The following is a 6,967-nucleotide window of genomic DNA, read 5'->3' as shown; positions in this document are numbered from 1 at the left end:
AGGGCTCAAGATGGCACCCGCGTTCCGTTTTTTTCACTATCTTTCAGAACGGAAATTTTAAAATCTCGTTTTTTTTTGCCTTTTCTGGAAATTAGTGAAGGCAGCGCATCAAAGGTGCGCAACGCTGGTGCGAACCTGGGAGCGCTCCGATGTGTGCTCCAAGGTGCGGCGTGCACGAAGTCGGACCCCGGTTTGCCCCGGGTGCGCACCTCGCGTGCACCTTGGTGCGCACACCTTGGCTGGGTTGCGCGCCCTGGTGGGCACCATGGTGCGCACCAAGGAGCGCTCCGAAGTGTGCTCCAAGGTGCGGCGTGCACGAAGTCGGAGCCCGGTTTGCCCCGGGTGCGCACCTCGCGTGCACCTTCGCCGCGGTGGGCACCATGGCGTGCACGAAGTCGGAGCCCGGTTTGCCCCGGGTGCGCACCTCGCGTGCACCTTCGCCGGGGTGGGCACCTTGGTGTGCAGACCTTGGCTGGGTTGCGCGCCCTGGTGGGCACCATGGTGCGCACCAAGGAGCGCTCCGAAGTGTGCTCCAAGGTGCGGCCTGCACGAAGTCGGAGCCCGGTTTGCCCCGGGTGTGCACCTCGGGTGGGCACCTTGGTGCGCATGCCTTGCCTGGGCTGCGCACCAGGGCGGGCTCAAGATGGCACCCGCGTTCCTTTTTTTTCACTATCTTTCAAAACGGAAATTTTAAAATCTCATTTTTTTTTGCCTTTTTCTAGAAATTAGTGAAGGCAGCGCATCAAAGGTGCGCACCTCGCTGCCCACCACGGTGCGCAACGCCGGTGGGCACCCGGGAGTGCTTCGAAGTGTGCTCCAAGGTGCTGCGTGCACGTTGTCGGAGCCCGGTTTGCCCCGGGTGCGCACCTCGCGTGCACCTTCGTCGGGGTGGGCACCTTGGCTGGGTTTGCCCCGGCTGCGCTCCGAAGCGGGGTTATTGGAGCGCCGCCTCTTTTTTTGTCGGAGCGTTTGGTGGGGTTTCTCGCATTGGCTCTTCCGAGGCCCGGTTGCCACCCTGGCGCGCACGAAGTCGGAAGTAGGGTTAATTGCCCGGGTGCGCACCTTTGCCAGGGTGGGCACCTTACCTGGGCTGCGCACCAGGGCGGGCTCAAGATGGCACGCGCGTTCCGTTTTTTTCACTATCTTTCAAAACGGAAATTTTAAAATCTCCTTTTTTTTTTGCCTTTTCTGGAAATTAGTGAAGGCAGCGCATCAAAGGTGCGCACCTCGCTGCCCACCTTGGTGTGCTCTGAGGTGCGCACCCGGGAGCGCTACGAAGTGTGCTCCAAGGTGCGGCGTGCACGTTGTCGGAGCCCGGTTTGCCCCGGGTGCGCACCTCGCCTGCACCTTGGCCGGGGTGGGCACCTTGGCTGGGTTTGCCCAGGGTGCGCTCCGAAGCGGGGTTACTGGAGCGCCCCCTCTTTTTTTGTCAGAGCGTTTGGTGGGGTTTCTCGCATTGGCTCTTCCCAGGCCCGGTTGTTGGGTGCGCTCCCACCCTGGCGCGCGCGAAGTTGGAAGTTGGATTAATTGCCCGGGCGCGCACCTTCGCCAGGGTGGGCACCTTGGTGCGCACACCTTGGCTGGGCTGCGCACCAGGGCGGGCTCAAGATGGCACCAGCATTCCCTTTTTCTCACTATCTTTCAAAACGGAAATTTTAAAATCTCGTTTTTTTTTTGCCTTTTATGGAAATTAGTGAAGGCATCGCATCAAAGGTGCGCACCTCGCTGCCCACCTTGGTGTGCTCCGAGGTGCCCACCACGGTGCGCAACGCCGGTGCGAACCCGGGAGCGCCCCGATGTGTGCTCCAAGGTGCGGCGTGCACGAAGTCGGACCCCGGTTTGCCCCGGGTGCGCACCTCGCGTGCACCTTGGTGCGCACACCTTGGCTGGGTTGCGCGGCCTGGTGGGCACCATGGTGCGCACCAAGGAGCGCTCCGAAGTGTGCTCCAAGGTGCGGCGTGCACGAAGTCGGAGCCCGGTTTGCCCCGGGTACGCACCTCGCGTGCACCTTCGCCGGGGTGGGCACCTCGGCTGGGTTGCGCGCCCTGGTGCGCACCAAGGAGCGCTCCGAAGTGTGCTCCAAGGTGCGGCGTGCACGAAGTCGGAGCCCGGTTTGCCCCGGGTGCGCACCTTCGCCGCGGTGCGCACCATGGCGTGCACGAAGTCGGAGCCCGGTTTGCCCCGGGTGCGCACCTCGCGTGCACCTTCGGCGGGGTTGCGCGCCCTGGTGGGCACCATGGTGCGCACCAAGGAGCGCTCCGAAGTGTGCTCCAAGGTGCGGCGTGCACGAAGTCGGAGCCCGGTTTGCCCCGGGTGCGCACCTCGCGTGCACCTTCGGCGGGGTTGCGCGCCCTGGTGGGCACCATGGTGCGCACCAAGGAGCGCTCCGAAGTGTGCTCCAAGGTGCGGCGTGCACGAAGTCGGAGCCCGGTTTGCCCCGGGTGCGCACCTCGCGTGCACCTTCGCCGCGGTGGGCACCATGGCGTGCACGAAGTCGGAGCCCGGTTTGCCCCGGGTGCGCACCTCGCGTGCACCTTCGCCGGGGTGGGCACCTCGGCTGGGTTGCGCGCCCTGGTGCGCACCAAGGAGCGCTCCGAAGTGTGCTCCAAGGTGCGGCGTGCACGAAGTCGGAGCCCGGTTTGCCCCGGGTGCGCACCTCGCGTGCACCTTCGCCAGGGTGGGCACCTCGGTGCGCACACCTTCTCAATGTTTTCTTGCCTTTTCTGGAAATTGGTGAAGGCAGCGCATCAAAGGTGCGCACCTCGGTGTGCTCCGAGGTGCGAACCCGAGAGCGCTCCGAGGTGCCCACGAAGTCGAAAGTCGGGTTAATTGCATTGTTTTCCCCGGGTGCGCTCCGAGGTGCGCAACATCGGCGCGCACCAAGGAGGGCTCCGAAGTGTGCTCCAAGGTGCGCACGATGGCGTGCACCTCTGGTGCGCACGATTCGGAGCTCGGTTTGACCGGGGTGCGCACACCTTGGCTGGGTTGCGCACCTTTTGTGCGCTCCAAGGTGCGCACGAAGTCGGAGCTCGGTTTGCCCCGGGTGCGCACCTTCGCCAGGGTGCGCACCTTGATGCGCACGCCTTGGCTGGGCTGCGCACCTTGGTGGGCGCCATGGTGCGCACCTTTCGTGCGCTCCAAGGTGCGCACGAAGTCGGAGCTCGGTTTGCCCCGGGTGCGCACCTTGGTGGGCGCCATGGTGCACTCCGAGGTGCCCAAGATTGGTGCGCACCAAGGAGCGCTCCGAAGTGCGCTCCAAGGTGCGCGCGAAGTCGAAAGTTGGGTTAATTGTCCGGTTTGCCTCGGGTGCGCACCTTGCGTGCACCTTCGCCAGGGTGGGCGCCTTGGTGCGCACACCTTGGCTGGGCTGCGCACACCTTGGCACCCGCGTTTCCTTCATTTTAAATTTTTTTTTTTTACAATCTCTCAAGTGGGAAATTCTATAATCTCAACTTTTTTTGCCTTTTCAGGAAACTTTTGAATGGAGCGCATCATTGGTGCGCTCCGAAGTGTGCTCCAAAGCTCTCTCCAGCTGCGTGCACCTGCCCCGGCCGCGCACCCGGCCCCGCCCAGCTTCGCTCACCTGTCCCGGGCGTCTGGTGCGGAACCTTAGAGTAAGAAACATCACCGTGCACCTTGGCCAACGTGCGCGACTCGACCGAGCGCGCACTGGCCGAGGTGCACACCGATTTCACCTGGGTGCGCGCGCAGCACCTCGGGCGCACCGGGGTGCGCGCACAACGCCCGGGTTGCACCGTGGCCTGTGTGCTCGGGGTGCCTCGGGTGCGCGCTCGGTGTCGCCCCCGCGCGCGCGGTAGTGCGGGCAGCGCACCCCGGCCCGGCCCGGCCCCGACGAGAACGCAAACGGGCAAAAGGTTTATTCAAATAGCATTGCGACGCCCGGCGAAAAACTAAAAAAGGGTGCAACACCGGGACTTCCCGGGAGGTCACCCATCCCAGTACTACTCCGGCCCAAGCGCGCTTAACTGCGGAGTTCTGATGGGATCCGGTGCACTAATGCTGGTATGATCGCACCCGTTATGAGCTTGTCGCAGTGTGTACTTAGCAAACCGCGACCCACGTGCGAATCCACCCCGGCCACCCACCCCCGTCGAGGTGCACACCCTCCCTCGCGAAGTGCGCCCCGTTCGCCAAGTGTGAGCCCTGCCCGGGTGCGCGCACCTTGCTAGGGCGTCGGGTGTGCACCCGGCCCGGCCTACGTGCGTGCACCTGGAGGGGGCGTCGTGTGCGTGCAGTGTCCCGTCTGCAACGCGGTGCCCACACACCACCTCGGGCGCAACGACCTGCGCTCACATGTGGGCCGAGTGCACCTTGGTGCATGTTCGGGGCGCCTCGGGTGCACGCTCGATCTTGCCCCGGTGCACCAAGGCGCTCGGTTTGCCCCGGGTGCGCACTTGGTGCAAGGTGGGCACCCAAAATAGGGATCAAGCACCAAAACACAAGTTTCGGGATGCAAAATGGGACCCAAGGACCACAAATGCGTTCCAAGACCCATGATGGGTCCACGAGAACAAAAATGTGTTCCGAGACTTAATAAACAAATATTGGGTTTTAGGAGAAGAAACATGCTCTGATGCCCAAAACGAGAATCGACCCCGAAAAGGCCACAGGCCAAAAGTGGGATGCGAGACAAAAAAAAATGGGACCCGAGGACCAAAATTGGGTTCCCAGGTCGAAGACAGGGCAACCGGACAAGAAACGACCTCTAAGGCTCGAAATGAGTCCCGACGACTAAAACTTGACAAGAAGCACCCATCAGGCACCCAACTCGACACCCATGGGATGCCGACCCACCCGGGCTTCCACCTAGCACACCTTGGCACCCACCCACCCTCGCACCCAACCTCGCACCCAACTTAGCACCTTTGAACCCACATTGGCACTCACCCTGACCCTGGCACCTTGGAACCCACATTGGCACTCACCTTGACCCTGGCACCCACCTTTGCACTCACCTTGGGACCCACCCTGGCTCCCACCTCGGCACCCACCCAGACACCCACCTTGGTTCCTTGGCACCCACCTTGGATCCTTGGCACCCACCCCGACACCCACCTTGGCACGCAACTTGGCTACTTGCCACCCACCTTGGCTCCTTGACGCCCACCCCGACAACCACCCCGTGACCTACCCTGGCTAGGGTTGGTGCACACCCACCCTGGTGCCCACCTTGGCACCCACCCTATGACCCACCTTGGCACGCACCTTAGTACCCACCCCGTTACCCACCCTAGGACCCACCCCGTGACCCACCTTGGCCAGGGTGGGTGCACCCACCCTGGTGCCCACCTTGGCACCCACCCATCCTAGCACCCAGCCTGTGACCGGGCTTGGAACCCAACCTTGCACCCGCACCCGTCTTGGCCAGTGTGGGTGCGCACCCATCCTGGCACCCACGTTGTGACACACCCTTTAACCCACGCACCCTAGCACCCACGTTGGCACCCACCTTGGAACCCAACCTAGCAACTTGGCACCCACCCCGTGACCCACCTTGGCATCCACCATAGCAGTCGCCGACTTGGCACCCACCTCGGCACCCACCTTGACACTTGTGGACCCACCTTGCCACTCACCCTAGCATCGACCCATCCTAGCACCCACCCTGGCACCTTTGCACCCTAGCACTCACCCATCCTAGCACCTAACCTGTGACCCACCTTGACACTCACCCTCGCACCCACCTTGGAACCCAACCTAGCACCCACCCACCCTGACACCAACCCTAGCACCTACCCACCCTTGCACCCACCCTGTGACCCATCTTGGCACCCACCCATCCTACCACTCAACCTATCACCCACCTTCTCACCCACCTTGGCATCCACCTTAGCACCCACCCACACTGGCACCTTGGCACCCACCTCGGGCAAGGTGGGTGCACACCCACCCTGGCACCCAATTTAGAACCCACCGAGCATGTTACCCACCTTGGCACCCACATTGCAGCCCACCCTAGTACCCACCCTATGACCCACATTGGCATCCACACCCTAGCACCCAGGCACCTCGACACCCGCCTTGACACCCACCCTAGCACTGAACCTGTGACCCACCTTGGAACTCACCCTAGAACCCACCCACCCTGTGAACCACCTTGGCATCCACCTTAGCACCCACCCACCTTGGCACCCACTCTAGCACTCACCCATCCTAACACCCAACTTGTTACCCACCTTGGCACCCGCCCTCGCGTCCACCTTGAAACCCACCCTAGCACCCACCCACGCAGGAGCCCACCTTGGCACCCAACCTAACACCCACGCATCCTGGCACCCAACTTGTGACCCACCTTGGAACCCACCCTAGTACCCACCTTTGAACCCACTATATCACCAACCCACCTTGGCACCCACCCTATGACCCTCTTTGGAATCCACCCTAGCACGCACCCACCCTGGCACCCACCATGGAGCGCACCCTAGCACCCACCCACCTCGGCACGCACCTCAACACCCACCTTGGTGTGCGCACTGCGCCAACCTCTCAAAGACCCTATGTGGTGCGCTCCAAAGTGTACACCTTTGGTGCGCTCCAAGGTGCGCACCTTTGGTGCACACCGAGGTGCACACCAAAGTGTGCACCGAGGTGAGCACCAAAGTGCACTCCAGGGTGCACACCAAGGCGTGCACCTTTGGTGCGGTCAATGCAAACGAATTCGGAAGTTGGGGTCGATGTCCTAATCGCTGCTGCAGACTACACGTATGAGAATCGGACAAATAGCTTTATATAGGGGAGGTGTTGCGTTTGATGGGTCGACTCCCCTGGTTGTGTGCACTGCACCAACTTCAAAGACCCTGTCTTGTTTAAGAAGTCAAAAGTTGGGGTGGATGTCCTAATCATTGCTGCAGTCTACGCATGTATGAGAATCAGACAAATAGCTTATATAGGGGAGGTGTTGCATTCGGTGGGTTGACTCCCCTGGTTGTGCGCACTGCGCCAACCT

General features: G+C 62.1%; 1 non-coding gene across 1 annotated transcript; it reads right to left on the bottom strand.

The window, feature by feature from the left end:
- Nucleotides 1-3,918: 3,918 nt before the first annotated feature.
- On the bottom strand, nucleotides 3,919-4,037 carry LOC131871847 (5S ribosomal RNA). The gene has a single exon (XR_009370041.1). It is a non-coding gene; the product is annotated as a 5S ribosomal RNA (ribosomal RNA).
- Between the last annotated feature and the right edge of the window lie 2,930 nt (nucleotides 4,038-6,967).

This window comes from Cryptomeria japonica, unplaced genomic scaffold (assembly GCF_030272615.1).
Source record: "Cryptomeria japonica unplaced genomic scaffold, Sugi_1.0 HiC_scaffold_472, whole genome shotgun sequence".
Lineage (NCBI taxonomy): Eukaryota > Viridiplantae > Streptophyta > Pinopsida > Cupressales > Cupressaceae > Cryptomeria > Cryptomeria japonica.
Note: the sequence above shows the minus strand (reverse complement) of the source record. Positions and strands in the feature narration are given on the sequence as shown.